General features: G+C 40.4%; 1 protein-coding gene and 1 non-coding gene across 3 annotated transcripts in view; one reads left to right on the top strand and one right to left on the bottom strand.

Annotated features, from left to right (window-relative positions):
* Sash1 (SAM and SH3 domain containing 1) overlaps positions 1-19,516 on the top strand; it is a 222,383-nt gene that overhangs the window by 105,435 nt on the left and 97,432 nt on the right. The gene's annotated exons all lie outside the window — the stretch shown is intronic.
* Trnaa-ggc (transfer RNA alanine (anticodon GGC)) lies at positions 11,487-11,558 on the bottom strand. The gene has a single exon. It is a non-coding gene; the product is annotated as a tRNA-Ala (tRNA).

The raw sequence follows: 19,516 nt of genomic DNA, 5'->3' as shown, positions 1-19,516 counted from the left end.
AAACCATAAAGACTGGTATCAAATAGACGAATGCATTTGGTACTCCAGCACTTTCCAAACTGACAGCTCTCAGCAGCCCCAACACAGGGTTGCTCGGCTCTCCCCTGTTGGATTTTCTGTTCCATCTGGTAGCGAACTCTCCAGGGCTGCAACTCTTGTTTGTAATTTAACACAACTGAGCCTATTGTCCGGTCACATGGAACTGCAGAACAGCAGAGAGGGAAAAGATAATCATGCAAGTGTTGGAAGCCCAGTGGGACCCACGAAAGAGCCAGCCCTTCATAGTCTGGAAAGAAATGGCGGATCTTGCTCCCAGGGCAGCTGACTCAGTGTACAGACCTTCCTGCAGGTGAGCAGATAGATGGTGGCAGGTGTTCAGACGAGGGCCATTCCTCCTCTCGCCTCTCCATGCCATTTCCTTCTCCTCGTGCTCTACACCCTGGACAGGGGATGATTCCTTGTCTCTAGCATAGACCGAATGTCCCTCTATGATCATGTGTGCGTATGTGTGCCTGTGTGTGGGAGAGGGAAGGAGGAAGAGAACGTTACAAATAACGGTGGCCAGGAGTAATGGAAAATATCCTAAAGAGAAGGAGAACAGGAAGGAAGGAGAATGGAAAAAATGCCCCATCTGCCAGGATCTGGTCTGCCCAGTCCCCTTTATTCCTTGCTCAACTTCCATAGTTTAAAGATACAGTGGGAAATGGAGACTCTGCCCAATTCCCACCAGGTTCCAGTCAAGCTGGGTCCAGGGGGGCAAGAGTGGAGATGCACAGGAACTACCAGTCCACCTGCCAACTCCCCTTCCCATCTCACCTCACACTTTCTCCAAGTGGAGATGGGCATCATGGCCATATTCCCTGATTTGAAGATGGACAGGTAGAGGGCTGGACTATAGATCAGGTCAGGTGGACATTCTTCTCATTGCTGGGTGCCTGTCACCTAGGAGTCAAAAATGTCAAACACAAGCCAGCATTTGGGTGAGATTTTAATCTGTTGGGCAATCCATTTGTTTTTTCTCTTATTTGTTTTGCTGACCATGTGAACCTCAGAGAATACCTTCATCTGGAGGTTCAGGGTGAGTCTTGTTGATATGAGTGAAATCAGTTTCTGAGCTGCATGAAGTAGAAACAAAAAAGATATTATTATAAATAAAAGTGGTTGGCTTATTTAAAGTTATTTTAATTTTTTCCATTATGTGAAACAATGTTACCCTCTGCATGCCAGAGAGGCAATCCACATGCGCTGATCACCTTCTAGATCAGCGTAGATGCTGAGAGACTGGGTTTAAGTATTCATATATGCAAAGAAGAGTCCGGCCTGGAGGGAACTGGCTGGCAGGGTTCTAAGCTCTGGGTATCAGTGAGGGCAAAGAGCTGCAGGAGACTGAGGGGTCACAGAACAGGGTTAGGAAGACATTGTCCTCAGCAGGGCTGTGTAGCAGGGCTGTATATGTGCTAGGAAGCCTGCTACCACTGACCTATCCCTCTAGCCACATCTTAACTTTTTAAGTGGACAGTTCGGTGGCAGTAGGCAAATTCTCCCTGTTGTACAAATATCCTCACCATCCACCCACAGAACCCTTTCCATCCTGCACAATAGAAACCCCTACCATTAAACAAAAGCTTCCCATAGCCCTTGGCAGCCACTGTTCTGCTTTCTGTCTCTATGAATTTGACCACTCCAGGTAGCTCATGCAAGTTAAATTAGACAGTATTTGTCTTTTTGTGCTTGGCATATTTCACTTAGCGTAATGTCTTCAGTGGTCATCCATGTTTTAGAAAATGTCAGAATTTCCTTCCTTTTTAAGGCTGAGTAGTATACCACTGTATTTATATACTACATTATGTTTTTCTATTCATTCATTGGCAGCTCAACTACTTCCACCATTTCATTATTATGAATAGTGTTGCTGGGAACATGAGTATGCAAATATCAGCTTCTCTGTGTTCAATTCCCGCCCCCCCCCCCATCCCTCAGGAGGGAATATACTTAGAAGTGGAATTGTTAGATCATATGGAATTCTATTTGTAATTTTTTTTGCAGAACCTTCATATTGTTTTCCATAGTTTTTGCATTCTTGCCAACAGAACATAGGTTTCCAATTTCTCCACATCCTTATCAACACTTGTTATTTTCTATTTTTTAAAATTCTATCCTAATGGGTATGCAATGGTATCTCACTGTGGTTTCGCCTTATATTTTCTTAATGATTAGTCATTAAGATATGCTTGTTGACCATCTTTATATCTTCTTTGCAGAAATGTCTATACATGTCCTTTCTTTTTTTTGTTAGTGGAACTGTTTATTTTGTTGCTATTAAATTGTATGAGTTCTTTATATATTCTGGCTATTAATCCTACAATGGATATATGATTTGAACATATTTTTTTTCCATTGTGGGTGGTCCTTCCCTAAGTTGATAGTGTCCTTTGATGCACAAACATTTTGTAATTCTGATTAAGCCCCATTTATTTCTTTTTAAAATTACCCATGATGGTGTCATATCTGAGAAATCATTGCCAAATTCAATGTTGAGAGGCTTTCCTTTTGTGATGCCATCTAAGCATTTTAAATTTTAAGCTTTTATGCCCAGGTCTTTGATCTATCTTGAGTATATGGTAAAAGGCCCTACCTTGTCTATTTTTTCTTTCTTTCTTTCTTTCTTTTCTGTCCTGAGGATTGAACCCAGGGGTGCTCTAGCACTGCCTAACCCTGAGCCCTTTTTTTTTTTTTTTTTTTATTTTGAGACAGATACTCACTAAGTTGGTGAGGCTGGCCTTGAACTTGTCATCCTCCTGCCTCAGCCTCCCAAGCTGCTGGGATTCCAGGTTTGCACCACCATGCCTGACTACCTTAGCTTCTATTAAGAGGTTTGTCATGTAGGACGTGATCCTTCCTTACAGCGCCTTCTCCTCTGCACCTTCAGTCATCCACTGTCTTTCTCATTCTGCTCTACTCCAGTGCCACTTCCTCTATAGGTTCTTCCTGGGTTCTCCAAGGGAAGTGATCCTTGTCTTTCTAAATCTCCATTGCAGATTTATCTTTCTTCGCATACGGTATGGTGTCCCCCCGCTTTTTTTTTTTTTTTTTTTTTTTTTTTGCATCATGTATTATGCTCATGTACTAGCCTCACCTCTTCCACCAGGTGGTGCGCACCTAAATGGCTGGCTTTAAGTTGCAGCTCTGTGGCCTTTCCAGTAGCCGCCACAGTGCCTCATGCCCCATGGTGACTTGCATTTTGCAGAGGCTCAATACATATTAACTGGATATCCAGTTATAAAGAGTTGTAATCAGGTGGTGTCATGTGAATAGAAATACTGAAGTTAGAAGTTTTGATGGTAGAATTCTCAAATTCAGTTTTGTCTTCTTTAAAGTGTCTGCAATGCTTCAGAAGCTGCCATCAATACCACTGAAGTAAGAGACGGGAGGCTTTTTTTTTTTATACCAATGACATCTGAGGGCTATATGAGCAGTTAATATCAAAGCGAATTCACAGTCATCCTAAAAACTGCAATTTGTATTTGACAACAGACAACAGAAGGTTTCCTTGTGCTGTTGGTAAAGCTGAACTGCTGGAGGCAGTCGTAGGGTGCATATGAAATGACGAAGCTGGGTCACCTTGACAGTCACAGTCACTAGGGAGTATAGGGAGCACCCTCCTAGCCTAACATGGGCACGCACAACTCTCACATCAGGGCTTTGAGTGGGAAAATCTTCCTGGCATACGTCAGCCCAAGGTTCTAAAGGAGGGACAAAAGATTTGGAGAGTGTCTTGTGAATCAGTCCCGATGAGTGCCCACCACGATGAGAAACTTCTAGAATCTTGAGCCGGCGTGTGTAGTTTTGTTTACAAGGAAAAAGACCAGGATTGTGGAAAGCACTGCTTCACACTGGTACATTAGTGATTGTGTATCTAAATCACAAAAGAGATTATAAGTAATCTGGAACAGATGTTTCTTATTGCAGACTGTTCTTAAAGTTCTCAGAATTGATCCTTTTGAGGTGAGAGCCATACCTCCCTGTAAACCCATGAGCCATAATTATCAGCATTACGTTTTCTCTCTAGGACCATCCTAATTATACGTTACACTTAAAGGGACATTCCACAGTAAACAGAAACTACATAAGGTAAAAAATGAACACACTATAGTGCCACAGGCTGCCCAGAGGTGCTCTATAAAAGCTTTGTCCACCCATCTGTGACACAGACGTTAAATTGGCCTTCTAGGTTTGCCCTTTGATTTAAGCAGTTTCATGAATTCCAGTTAAGTATGTAATCCTACAGTTCAATCAGTCACTAAATATTGATTGAGCACTGACTGTGAACCCCAGGGACAAAGAGGAATGTAATATAAATTTTTTCCCACTCAAAGACCATAGATGAAATAGGAGGGGACAAGATTTATGAAATTTAGTATTATGCAGTTACATTCGGTCAACCTTTATTGAGTCCTTGCCATGTACAAGGCTGTATCTAAGCCTGTATGGAATAAAATAATGCCCTTTGGCCATTTAGTAATTGTGTTTGTAAAATTAGATGAAATTGATCTTGGAAGTGGCTCAGTAACAGAGCACTTGCCTAGCATTTCAAGGTCCCGGGTTTAATCCCCAGCACCGAAAAACAATCAAACAAACAAACAAAAAAATTTGATGAAATTAATATGAAGCATGAAAATTTATTTATTTAATTAATTTGTTTTTTGTTTTTTTGTGTGTGTTTTTCTGGTGCTGGGGATTGAACTCAGGGCCTTGCGCATGCTAATAAGCACTTGCTCTACCTCCAAACTACATCCCCAGGCCTCATTTGTTTAAAAATTTCTTCCCAGAGACCTTGGTGGGAATGTTTGCCAGAGTCTCTGTGCAGGGTTTATTTCTTATAGGTTTTCCACCAGTATTTTGTTGTTGCTGTGCATGCAAGGCAAGCAACACTTTACCAACTGAGCTATATCCCAGCCCATCCAACAGTTTTTAAATCTCCATTTTGGTATAGTTTCTGTTGTGCTAAGACCCTTTGGTGACACATAGCCTGACTGAATGTTGATACTTCCAACTCTTGATAACTTGTCATTAAGATGCTAAAGATGCACTTGCACATGTATATAGTTATATATATATATATATATATATATATATATATATATATATATATATGGTATCTATATGGTTACATTTTTTTGTAATTAAGAAGGATCATTTTGGCTAGATTTTCATTTAAGGATTGAGAACATTAGAGTTCATTTAAGAAATGATTTATCCCTTCCCAGTGTTTGCTTTTCACATAAATTTTAATTCATACATTGCTTTCTTTGAGCCAAAGTAACAGATATCTGCATGGGTACTGGTATTTTGAATAAGGATTTTTAAAAATATATCACAGTTGCATTTAAAGCATCCTTGAATGAAAAAAAAAGTTGCTTTAAAAATGTAAAATGCAGCTTGAGAGGCTGAGACAGGAGGATTGCAAGTTCAAAGCCAGTCTCAGCAATGGTGAGGCACTAGGCAACTCAGTGAGCCTTTATCTCTAAATAAAATGGAACTGGGGATGTGGCCCAGTGGTCGAATGCCCCTGAGTTCAATCCCTGGTAAGTCTGCCCCCCCCCAAAAAAAAAAAGTCGTAAATGATACAATGAAGAATTTCGTGTTTGGTTTCTAGATTTTGTACCATAGCTACTTCAGTTGCAGTGAATGCCCAAAAGCTAGAGTATTCTACCATAAAGAATATAGGAGATGTTTTTTCCCATCTTTTCACCTTCATTATGACTGCACATGTGGTGCAACTCTACATGGTACACAACAAGTGAAAGAAAAGTTGTGCTCCAATTTGTGTACAATGAATAGAAATGCATTCTGCTATCATGTTTAACCAATTAGAACGAATAAAAGTAAAAATTAAAAAAGAATGTAGGAGAAGAGACATAGGAAAATTATTACTATAGAAAAAAATAAAGAAAGGCACCAGTTTTAAAGAAAGCTGCTCAGTGTATTGGAATGCTGCTTTGGTTTTAATAATGAGACTGTAAGAAAATATTTACTATTTTGGAAAATGTGAGAGCCTGTGTGAATGTATTAGCATGTTGCTATGGTTTTAATAATGAGACCCCTTAGGGAAATATTTACCATTTTAGAGAATGTGTGAACCTGGCATGTGTATTGATTTCTCACCGAAGTTAAGTTCCTCATCATTCCAGTAGTGGTTTGAACTACTTAATATTTAGCTAGTTTGAGTTCATGTTTGAGATGCTAACCAGGCTCAGGGGAGTTCAATTTCAAGGAAGTTAGTGAGATTCAGCACCTTGGGGAGTAGGTAGTGTCCATACTGTGGAAGCCTTGAACTCCAGTTTCACAGTTTGATGTTGTTCTGTTGTTCAGAGGGACATAGGAAGGTTTTGGATTGGGACAGTGACCCGAGGACGTGTCTGGGGAAGCTCATCTTGGCATGAGAACACGTATTTACTTGGGAGGAAGAAAACAGGGAGAAAGTATTGCTGCAATCCACAATAAAGTGGAGCAGAGATCCTGGGTGTGGAAATGGAAGTGAGGACGTGAAGGTCGGGCCTTTGGTCGGAGGCCTTTAGAACTTGACTGACCGTGGAACGAATGGGCCAGTGAAGGCAAAGCTGCTGGGGGGTTAGTGTGGGTAGTAACAGATGAGAGAGGGAAGGAGGCGGAGTGTGCAGTGTAGTTAAAGGAACTGTTGGACACACTTGTGGAGCAACAGAGCAGACAGGAAAGGTGGCGTCAGATTCAGAGAAGGAGCTGGAGGGAGAGGGGCCATTCTCACGCTTCTTCTGATGTTTGCTTGTCCTCATGAATAAGCACCTCCCTTGATGCGTGGCCTTAAATGATCCACGGGTGGGGCTGGGAAACTCAAGTTTGAACTCTGGCTCTGAGGAATGGAAACAATGGATGAGTAGAGGATGAACCAGCAGCCCACCTTCCTTCCTTTCTCCTCTCAGTCGTTTTATGGAGATAGATGACTATATTTGAAGAGAAGAAAAGAATGATAACAAAAGATGAAAAACTAAAAAAGAAAGAACAAACTGGGTAAATTGCTCCTTTTCACAAAGCCCAGGTAAAAGCAGTTGGAGAAGCCTGGCCCGCCCCCCTTGGAGAAGGGATACTGAAAGTTTGGGTGTCTTTCCAGAGGCCCAGCATTAATATTTACAGCAGGTGTATTCATCCCACAAGGCTTGTTTATATACTGTGGTCTACACAGGATTTACTAAAAAGGGGTGGTTGTGAAAGGAAATAGATGAAGCACTGAACGTTTCACTGGAGAACGCAAGAATGCTAGACATTGGTCATAAGACGGAGCCAGAAGGCATATAATGGAAGAAGTTCTGGAGTGTCCCTAAATGTGGGGATGCTGTTGGACGCAAATGGCTTTAGTGGGAATCGACTGTAGGGGACTCCCAGGTAGCAGAGCAGAAGGGTTCAGAGCGAGCTCAGGAGGCAGGCAGCACCTGTGGCAATCCTGGCTCGGACACTGATAGCTAAGTGGTTGGGGCAAGTTACCAAATCTCTGCCTGCCTCAGTTTCTCCTTAAGGGGACCAACAATGCCCACCTTTGAAGGCTGCAGTGAGAACTATGGGAAATAATTTTTAAAAATGTATGAAGCACATATTTATTGGGCCTCGTTCTGGGCTGCAGCAGTGAGGGAAATGTGTGCCTTTCAAGAGCTTCCCCTCCATTAGTTCCAGAAGTGTTGAGAAATCAAGAGGGAAAATCTGTAACACGCCCAGCTTATGCCTGAGTCTAATCAACAGATGTCAACACTGTGGTCTTCACAGACAGGAAAATGCAGATGGTGGGGGTATGATGAAGGTCTCACTATGGCGCCCAGGCTGGCCTCAAACCCCTGGGCTCATGTGATCCTCCCACCCTAGCCTCCTGAGTAGTGGGAACTAAGGTGAGTGCCACCAATATGATTTTATTTTTCAGTTGAGAAAGTAGGTTTCCATTGGCAAGTGAACTTAGAATATGGTATTGAACACTTTTAATTTGAAAGTGGAAGTTACTTAGTGTTCTTATTGGCATGTGCAGGCCAATCATTTAGGTGTTGATATTAACCAATGATAATCGTTCATATGCCTCGGAAATTCTGATAACTCTGCGGGGGCACGGGTACTGATTTTCGAATGCTCAAGCTTCTTCCTTTCCTTCTTTTTAAATGCTGAGCCTGAGGGAGGTGTTATACTTTTCTGGCTTGTACTTGACACATGCTTTTCTGTAGAAGGTTCTCCATGTTATGTCACAGTTCTGGGGGAGAAGACAGGATTGGTAATACAATTATTGAGGAAAAGTATTACTTTTGTAGTAAATGGAGTGTAGGATTGTTTTAGTAAAGGATGAGAACAATGGAAATCGCTGTGAGGACTTGACGTGCTAGACAGTGCTGTCTGCAAGAGAGTTGAAGGTAAGTCCAGATGGTCTTGAGAACATGCTAGCGCCTGTCCCTGCAAAATTCAAGAACTGAAAAAATATTGTCAACCACCCGAGAGCCAGCAGGACAAAGGTCGCCATGAGGCAGTGGTGGACTCCCGAAGCAGAGACCCAGATGTGTGTAGGCACCTCCCGTGGCTCTGTGGTTGGAAGAACTTAACCATTGTGAGGAACTCCCCTCAAACCTCTTAGCCAAAGGCAGTTCATTAAACCTGCCCACTCATTCATGGGATTCCCTTTAGCAAAAGGAAGCTCTTTTAAACAGGGAATTAGTGACCTGCCCTCATTAATTAAAAATAAACCTTTTATTTTTCCTGAAGCCAGAAAAGCTGCTGTAATGATAGTTTGGGAGGTGAAGGTGACCTCACTCTTCAGCTTACACCCACGAGGCACTTGGCCGAGCTGCTCAAGCAAGTCTGACCAGGGCTTCAGAGAAGTTGGCCTTTGTCCTCACAGATTCTGAGACATCGCAGAAACCTCTCCAGTGTGTCCTGGGACGGCCCCCAGTTCTGCGACTCTCTCACATATGTGGAAGTAACCTATGCACAGACACAAAGCAATTCATCCCCTCCTTTCTTCTTGAATTGCTTATTTTCAAAATAATAGATGAAATGAAGAAGTCTCTCTGTGGTTTCTCTGAAAATGAAGCATGGATTATAATCAGTTTGCTTTTTTATTGTTGTTGTTGGGGCGGGGGGGGGCGGTTTGTTTTAAAAATCCTTTGTAATCTCTTCAATAATCCCCACCAGTTGTGTGCTCCTTTTAGAGGTACCTCAATGGAAGAGGAATGGATTTACAGTGATCTGCAAAAAGAAACACTCTTGAGATTTGCTCAACTGTTAGATAGATTTTAAAAATAGCTCCTAAGTTTTGCATTGTGGAGCGTCATGTGTGAGATCCTGGACAACACGTGTGCTACATGTCGCAAAACCCTTCACAAGTGTTACCTAATTAACTGCAAGATGACAGGTGGCAGGCCCCTCAGTGGCTTTCAGGAAGAGGGAGCTCCTGCACATCCACCACCAGCTCATAACAGTGTCTTTGTGTCTTGGGGCTGTTTGTGTACCTTCCTTGGCTTATATTTGGAATAGGTAACCCAACATCCTCCAGAGGACTTGGGTAGTTTTAAGTGAGATTCAACACTGTTCTTAGGAACGTCTGGATTTTGCCAGACAAAGCCAGTCATTGTTAGCAGGAGTCCTTGATAGCAGGAGGTCTTCTACAGAGACATGCAGGGGAGACTAGCACTTGGAGATAGATGCACCCATTGGAGAGGCCTCATTGCAGGGATTTGCTGGAGAGGGTCAGTCCTTGACTATGAAGTTCAAGTCTGGGTGAACAGCAGATGATGGGGACCCTTCAGACAGGACAGTGGGGTGGGATTGGCTCTAGGAAACTAGAACAGTTAATAGTTGTATGTCTGTCCATTCCTAGGTCTGGTAGCAGGTGGCAGAGAATCAGCCACAAGGCTGAATGTGGATGGGAAAAAATGAGGGTCATTGTGCAGGTATCAGAAAACATGGCCTTAGAAGGAAGAAAACAAAACAGAACACCCTCTAGGATAGCACAGGCTAGGATGTAGGGGAGGAGGATAGAGATTCAGGAGGCCAAAGGAAGTCTGCTATCAGCATGGCGCACTGACGGTAGGGACCAATAGATATTAGCATAGCAGTGAAGAGCAGGTACCCAGATCACAACAGAGGTACTCAGTAAATGTTACCATCTTCTAGTGTGTGTTCTTGGGCAAGATCTCTCCGTGCTCAGTCTTTTCATTAGTAAAAATGCAAATAGTAAAGATTTCTACCTTACCAGGTTTTGAGAAGATTAAATATGAAAAAAATTCTCTCTATATAATACATATACAATAGATATGTATAATTACCTATATTATGTGTGTATGTGTGTGTATATATATTTATATATAATCACATGTACACATAGTGCCCAGAATGGTGTGGGGCACCAGGTTGGCAAGCACTTGATAAAAGTTGGCATTGTTGGGCAGGAAGTGAAATGGGAAATGATTTTGTGATTGTATTATTCAGTTTTGCATTACTATAATAAGACACCTGAGATAATTTACTGGTGAAAAGAAAAGGTTTATTTGAGTTCATGGTTTTAGAGGCCCCAGTTCCAGATCCATTGACACCACTGCTTTGTGCCTCTGGCAAGGCAGCCATGTTGGCAGGAGTGGGTGGTGGAGTAAATCACTCACTTCATGAACCAGGAAGCAAAGTCGTACAGGAAGGGGAAGAGATGGGGGAGGGTCCCATGATCCCCTTCCAGGTCACACCCTCAATGAGTTAACCATCTCTCATTTGTCCCCACCCCCTATAGTTTCCTGCCACCTCCCTGTATTGCCACTTTGGGGACCAAGCCTTTACTAATGGACCTTTGGCTGACACTCACCCAAACTGTGATGAACTCAATTTATAGGTGGAGATCCAGTGACTGCCAGCAGTGGGGAGCTTGAGAACTAGTGGGGTGGCCTCAGTGGGCACTTGGTAGTTCTTGGGGTTTATGAAGTACATGCAAAGGGAGTCTTGCTGCTCTTTCTGTTATTTGCTCGCACCTTGGTATAGATAAGAATCAGTTTGATTTTAAAAATGTATAAATTGCAATTTAAAAGATTTTCAAGAAAATATTTATTTGCTTTTATTCCCAAAGCAGTCCATTTTGTTTTCCCCTGGTGGTCTGCTTAGGACCAGCAAGGACAAGTGGCAGGCTATATAATCCCTAACAAAGCCCTTGGCACATGTGATAGAGGATATATATAGAGCTTCACATGACTCTGTCCTTCCTTGAACCTGTTTCTTTCATTATTTTGCTTTATTGCTTTAACACAATTCTCTTGTTCTGTGAATCAAATTATACAATATTAATACCTAGGAACTAAAAACAATAAAAATTTAAATTCAATTTATAAACATTTATTGTTTTCCTACCACATATAGAACACTAGGCATCATGTACTATGATGTCTCCACTTTCAAATTTCCTATATTCTGATTTATTTATTATCATTTATTTATTTATTTATTGGTGGTGCTGGGGATTGAACCCAGGGTCTCCTGGATGCCAGACAAGTGCTCTACCACTGAGCTACATTCCCAGCCCTCTACTACCTTTCTCTCATTTATTCATCCTCTCCATTTTTGAAGCCCATTTTTCTCTTTCATATTATGAGCATTTCCATGAATTGTTAAGGACATTTGTCTGGTGACATTCAAATTTAGAATATTCAAAGTGGGTCTTCATAGCAACTTTAAATAGGTACAAGGTATAATATTTAAAATTTAGACTAGAATGCTAATCGTTTCTCGGTTGAGCTGGAGGTTTTGTGGTAAATGAAAGCACTCTCGCGTTCTCTTGTTCAATTTTGTAGAATGAGTGAAAAACTCAAGTGTTGGTACTTTGAGTCTACATACATTATTTGAGGACCTGGTAGGGCAAAGGTGGGGTGACTTAGAAGTGGTACCTTATCACTGTAGGGTTAGTAAAAAAAAAGAAGGATCTGTTCGAATCTTTAAAATTCTTTATTGTCTTGATTCTGTAAATAACAGTCATATTTCTTGGCTCATTTTAACCTTTTGAGAGGGACATACAGTTTTAGGCCACAGTCAGCCCTCCTGTCCTGTTTCCCAGGCACATTAGTCATTGTATGGGAACCCGACACTTTTGCCTGCCCTGCTGCAGATGCTGGGAAAGGGTGGTCCATCTGTGTTCTGCCCTTGACCATAAGGGCCAAATATGTTTCCTGTCTGTACTCCTCTGAAGTTTTGGTTTTTTGGTTTTTTTAGATTTTCCTCAGAAAAAATGCTGTCTGCTAGGGGGAAGTTGTCATAGTGATTGTGTACATACATAAAAAGTGCATATAATCTGCATAATCTTGTATGAAATAATGATGCTCTAATCACCATCCTCCAAATTTTTAGGTGATTGAGGCCAGCTAAGAAATAACAAGTAGGGTTGGGGTTGTAGCTCAGTGGTAGAGCACTTGCCTAGCACAGGTGAGGCACTAGATTCAATCCTAAGCACCACATAAAAATAAATGAATAAAATAAAGAGATTGTGTCCATCTACAACTAAAAATATATTTTTTTTTAAAAAAAAGAAACAAGAAAATACTTCAGTAATTCTTTTCTGTGATGTAAGAAAGGAGAATTTGACATGGCAGTTACAGGAAAAGGGAAGGTAACACAATGTGAGGAAAATTCTTATTTATACTTCAGGATCTTTAATTCTATAATATAATTTTAAAATAATAATAAGATACTGTGGTGTGTGTGTGTGTGTGTGTGTGTGTATGATGCTTTCAATAATGCATCTTTAAATAACAAATATTCCACAAAGATCTATTTGTAAAAAAGAAATTAGTCATCCTATGACCAATGTGATTTTTAAAAAGTTAACATAAAACTTTTGTCATGGATCTCCAGTGTCTTGGCTACGGTCTGGGACCTTAATTGTGTGCACATGTTTGCATGTCAATTTCAAACCAGATCTGACACTGGTTCTCTACAAAGAATAATATTAAGAAAAATCAGGGCTGGGGATGTGGCTCAAGCCGTAGCGCGCTCGCCTGGTTCGATCCTCAGCACCACATACCAACAAAGATGTTGTGTCCGCCGAGAACTGAAAAATAAATATTAAAAATTCTCTCTCTCTCTCTGTCTCCTCTCTCACTCTCTCTTTAAAAAAAAAGAAAAATCATTATTTAAGTAGGAACATTTTGTTTTGCTTTCTGATTGTGAAAGTAGCATATGTACACACACACACACACACACACACACACACACACTGTAGAAAAATTAGAAAATTCAGGAAGGCCTAAAAAAGAAAATGAAGGTTGTGCTTAGACTCCCTACTGTGCTCCCAGCTCAGATATAACTACAGGCTTTCACCTGACATATATATTTCAGCAAATATTGAGTACCTACTAAGTATCAGATACTCTGCTGAGCAAAATATACAAAACTTCCTGACTACTAATTATATGTGTATATCCAAAATGTATACTTGTTTATGTTCCATAACCTCCTCTAAGAAATACTTCTCCCTTACTAAGTAATTTTCAGTCTTGTTAATTTTAATGATTATATACTTTTTTGTGAATATATTATAATTTATGTAAGCACTTTCCAATGTTAGCTATTTAGGGAATTTTTAATATTTTGCTACTCTAATAAGTTACCATGAACATTTTAAATGTACATCTTCACCATAATATCTTACCTCCTTTGGGACAATTGTTAGATATGAACTTAGCAGATTGTAAAGTGAGACTATTTTAAAGACTCTTGAAATACTGTTAAATTACCACTCGGAAATATTCCATAGTTTGCACTCCTATCAGCAACATATATGCAACATTTATTACATACTAACTTGTATTAAATATTATCGGGGGGGGGGAACCCTCTACCAGTTTGGCAAAATGTAGTCTCATTAGGCTTTTAAAATTGTATTTCTTTGACTATTTGTACAAACATGCATATTTTCTTATTTTTATTTCTATGATTCATGTCTTACAAAGTTGTTCGTTCATTTTGGTCCAACCTTATGTTTTTCTTATTCACTTATCAACATTCTTTATATATTGAGCAGTTTCCTCCGTTATCATGTATATGGCAAATTTTCTGCCAGGTGGAGATCATGGTTTTTGGTTTTATTTTTGTGGTGCTAGGGATGGAACCTAGGGCCTCACACCTGTTAGGCAAGTTTGAGCTACACCCCCAGCCTGAATATGTGCTCCCCACACACAACGTCTCCACGAAGTGAATCTGGAAGAGAGAAATGCGGGAGCCCCCTGCTTGCCTCTTTTGGTTCTGGTGATTGAATCCAGGAGCCCTTGCAAGCTTGGTAAGCACTCTACCATTGAACTAGACCCCCAGCCCCAAGAGGACCCTCTTCTTGGTGTGGGGAAGAAGTTGGCTTTTAGACCAGACTCCAACCACAGCACTTGCTGCAGTTGCAGTACCCACAGGCATTATGCTCAAGAAATGCATGGCTCTCCACAGGCTTGCCCTTGGGGTGCCCATCTGTGCCTGAGCTGCTGGGACTACGCAGGTGCTAAACAGGCGACCATGGTGGGTGAACTCTGTCCTGGTTAGGTGTCACTCCTCCTGGCGCCTCCCTTGTTGTAGTCATCAGTGGTACACACAAACTTCATCAGTTTCTAAAAGGTGAGTCCTATCTACATGTACCACAGTGTGCCAGTTTAGAGCTGTAGAAAGAAAAAATTGGACCTTGTGGCTGTGAATGAATGAATGAGATCCTGACAAATGGCTGCTGTTCTGAACAGTGGGAATAGATTTATGTTTAAGCCAGAGTAAACTATGCAACCAGGTAATAATTTTGAGCAATGAAGTAAGTTTGCTACAGGAATCGTTAAAGAAACAGATAAATCACAGTAATTTCAACATGGCACTTTTGCCATTCAATAAATGGGTATTTTAAATTTCATTTGCTTTTGAACTTAGTTCAATAATTTATAGAGTCAGTCACTCAAAGATTAATGCTCAGAAGAGAGGAAAATCACTATACAAGAACAGAAACATATCATTTATGTATATTACTTTGGAGCCTTGTCTGCTTGTGTTTCCATTTTAAACTTGATCTTGAAAGCATTTATAATAAAAAGTTTGCCCTGAGCTATAAAGTTTGGCATTTGTCTCAACGTCCTGAGACTACAATTTTTGTTTTGATTTTTTCATTCTCAAATAATAACATCCATCCGTGCATCTTTAAAATGTTTTACTTATTAGACATGATTAATTCTGAAGTTCATTTATTTTATTTTACTTCAGATTTTTTAAAGATTAATTTTTTTTTTTTTGTAAAACAAAAGGTCCACTTTGCTTTCTTTTTGATTCTAGAGTTAGGCAACACTTCATAAAATGAAATACATATTCCCCACTTATCCCCCCCCAATTTTAAAAATTGGTGCATTATATTTGTACATCATGATATTTGTTGTTACATACTTATATGCACACATAATAGAACAATGTGATTTAGCCAATATCACTCCCAGCACTTTTCCCCTCCCCCACTTATTTTAAAAGTGAAGTTGAAGTAGGTAGGTTCAGAATGCACTGGGATTGCCATTAATTTTGAGCCTTTAAAAAATGATTTGAAAGTATGATTCAAAGCATGAGGAAACAGGTGGTTAAATGTCATGATAGCACATTTGATTTCATAACAACAGAGACAACAATAATAATGGCACCTCATTGTGACAAAACATGAGCTCATTTATTAGAAGAGTCATTAAAATTCGTCATTCCCAGTTCGATCACGCCACATAATTTTGTAAAATCCACCTTCAGACACCTAAGCTCTATAGTGACCAGTTCATATGGTATTAATATGATAACGTGGAGGCTTTGGGTTTGTTATATTCTGTTTTCTGCTTCTCTTACATGACTCTGAGCACTTGAAGGTCAGTGATAATTCTTTATATACCTGGTACTCAGCTTGTCAACTGAGTACCAAGCTGACACTTAGGAATTATTGGTTGAATAAATGACTACATGAATGTGTTCAGTGACAGGCTGTCACCAGTGTCTGAAGGTCATCCATTCCAAAATCTTTAGTCATTAGTTCCAGGACTCATAGTTAATTTTACCATAAAAATGTAATGCAAGATATAATTTATGCTATAAAATTTCCAATGATTATACTCCAGCCAAGTAGTAGTCACAGTAGTCAATGAGAGGTCTGACCAGTTTCTGAAGGATCCCATCCCACGCAGCAGATGGACTTGAATCTTCTGTCAATATGGCTTCCAAAGATTGTCAATAATTTATTCTGTTGTCAGACACCTGGCTCTGTTTGCCCTTTTAAATAAATGACATTGAGTTCCTCTCTTTCCTTTTAACTTTAAAACCATTAGTCAAACACAGAAGATCAGGCCAGAGTTCAGATGTGGCTCCAAATAAATGGTTCCCTCCAACCTGCAGACCACTGACTCCCAGACTAGAGGCAGCTCTGCCACCTTGATCTGGGGCAGCCATTTTCAAAATGTGGCTTCCCCCAACCAACAACCTCAGCTTTACCCCAGAACCTGGTGGAAATGTATTTGGTAGAGCCCACCCTGAGACCTACTGAGCTTAAAACTCTGGGGGTGGGATCCAGCAATCTGTCTTTAAGAAGCATTCGAGGGCACTGTTGTGAATTAAGCTTGAGAACCTCTCTTACAATGATGCTTGGTGGAGCAAGGTCCCCGAGTGGGTATCTGCATGTGATTCCTAAGAGCAGTGAACACAAGATGGCAGACACGTCATCACCCAACTGTGGAGCACACTGCTGATGACAGACACATGTGAGGGGACCGTGGCGCTCTTAGAAGGGTTTGGCTCAAGGTCAGGCATGAAGTCCAGGATGCAGTGCCCAGATGTGGTTTTGGGGTTCTGGGACCCTCCAATCCAGTGTGCCCAAGCCAGCCTCAGGGTGAGCACTAAACGTCAGAACTGGGCTGCATATCAGAATTTAGTTAGTATTTTGTTAATACCCGATTGAAAATCTCCAACTAGGTTTAACATCTTTTATATTTTCCTGAGAAATTTCACTATGAAGTTAATTAAATCAAGTGCTATTAGGTCCTAGGAATAGATATTGCTATATTTAAATAATTGTAAAAATGGTTAAAACCGTTTTGGTTATTTGGTTGTGTGAGTATTGTTCTTGATAGTAGTGACTAACAAGAGTATCAGGAGGATATAGCCCCTTCAAGCATAGAACCTGATTTTTTTTTTCTTTTTGTATCAGGGATTAAAGCCAGGGTTACTTTAACCACTGAACTATATCGCCAGCCCTTTCTATTTTTTTTTTTTTTTTTTTTAGACAGGGTCTCACTAAGTTGCTTAGGGCCTTGTTAAATTGTTGAGGCTGACTTTAAGCTTGTGAACTTCCACCTCAGCCTCTCGAGTCCCTGGGATTATTATAGGCGTGTGCCACCATGCCTGACTAAAGCCTGATTTTTTTGAAACAAAAGTTATTTTCAAGGAAGCAAGCTCAAGGCTCTTATTTTTAAAAATGGGAAAAAAAATCTTGTATGGAAGTTTTATACCAGTTGAAAATTTACTATCTTCCATGATACTCTGGTTTTATTTTCTTTAATCATTAGGTATTATCTGAAAATTTAATGTATTTTTTCTCACCTCAGATCCTCCCAGTTTCCCCCCAGAGCAGAGTTGTCATTGTCAGGGGGTCACCATGACAAAAGGCTGGCAGCTCTGCTCTGGGCAGCTCTGCCCTCTGCTCCTTGGAACCTCTTTCCCTTTTCTGTGTCACAGCCTCAGTTTTTCCCATTGATGGTGATCATCTGATATCATGTCCACACACCATTTTAGGGAAGATGGTCCTGGTTTCCTTGATCCCTTGGAAAATGGGGTATCCAGAGCCGGGATACTTAACCACTGAACTCTATCACCAGCCCTTTCTATTTTTTATTTTTCTATTTTTATTTTATGTTATTCCTGCTGCTAGGTGAGATGGTAGGCACCCATTCAGCATTGCTAGGTTTGTAGCCTGAAAGATCTAGAATGTTGTTTTCTGTGACAGTTTAGAAGTTAAAAAACCATACTGTCCTGTTGGAAATGAGCCCACCAGAGCACCCTGCCTGACCCTCTCGGATTGACATTATCCCTGATTTAACCAACTCACCGGTGAGTGAGTTGGAGTGACTCTCACCAGTTTTTCCTTAGCTGTGCTTCAAGATGTCAAAGCTCTCTCTCTGCTGTCTCCCCAGTGTGATTTCTGCCCATGCACTAAGCATCCCGTCAGCTCCTCTGAATGGGAGGGGAGTGAGTGTGCACTTTAGGGAAGCCCCTAGTGGGGCCCTGTTCCCTTAGAGGGGCTCCCACCCAACTCCAGCTTTGACCAGCGTTAACACCTGATGGGCCACAGGTAGTTCTGCAAGAACCTTCTCCCAATGTCATTCAGGACTACATAGTATTCCCTTTTCCAGAAGCCAGAGAAGAAATATTCAGTTGCAGAAATCGTCATGTGTGAATATCTGAAAACAAGGTTCGATGACACCAGTCTCAAAACTGATTACGTGGTCCGTTTCCAGCATAGGGTCCCATGGCCCGAATTTGGTGAATTAATTTAATTCCCAAATTGATTTTACTTTCAATCTTGACTCTCCCTATCCTTTATATCGTTTAAATTAGCTCTTTAAAACTTTTTTTTTTTTAATCACGTAACATGGAACTGAGATTTGATAAACTGTCCTAAGGTTCTCTTTTTTTTATGGGGGAGGGTACACAGTGAAGTCTAAATATATATGTGATTAATAATCAGAGAACATAGACTGATAAAGCAAGAGACTCCATTATTTTACCTTAAAGCATTAATGACCAGAGGGAAATTCCAACATTAGGGTTTACTGCTTATCAAGCTTTCTAAAATTTCACTGATTTGTTAAATATGGGTAGATTTTTAAGGCTGTAGTCAGTGAAATAGTATTCTGCTGGGAAAAAAAAAAAAGTTTTCCCTTGAGGTCTTTCTTCATTGATACAAGAGATAAGAGTTGTTTTCCATTCATTTTCACTCATAATAAAAATTTCATATCCCAAGCTGTGAACTTATAGAAGCCCTCAAAAATGATGATCATTTCCTGTTTCACCTGTGAGCACGGGTGAGATTCAACATGCAAGGGCATGAATGGGTGCAGAAACCTCAGGCTACTGTTGGGTTTTACCTAAAAGTGATTAACTATCCTAACATTTTCTTTTAATTTCTTATAGATTTACATTGGAGATCTCTTAAGAAATATTTGCTGGATGAGTAACTTACTGATGTTAACTGTGCAATCCAAAAGTAAATCTTGAATCAAAACATAAAAATCCATGCCTGGGGCTAGGGTTGTGGATAAGTGGTTGGGTGCTTGCCTTGCATGTGTGAGGCACTGGGTTTGATCCTCAGCACCACGTAAAAATAAATAAATAAATATATTTTTAAAAAAGAAAAAAGAATTGCAAACATAAATTAGCAGAAGGAAGAAGCAAATTTACCAGCAAACTGATCAGATTTTTAAAGATCAACTCAGTAGACATTAGCACC

The sequence above is a fragment of the Urocitellus parryii genome, chromosome 8, assembly GCF_045843805.1.
Source record: "Urocitellus parryii isolate mUroPar1 chromosome 8, mUroPar1.hap1, whole genome shotgun sequence".
In the NCBI taxonomy this organism is placed as follows: domain Eukaryota; kingdom Metazoa; phylum Chordata; class Mammalia; order Rodentia; family Sciuridae; genus Urocitellus; species Urocitellus parryii.
The sequence above is the reverse complement of the archived record's forward strand: the minus strand, read 5'-3'. Positions and strand labels throughout refer to the sequence as shown.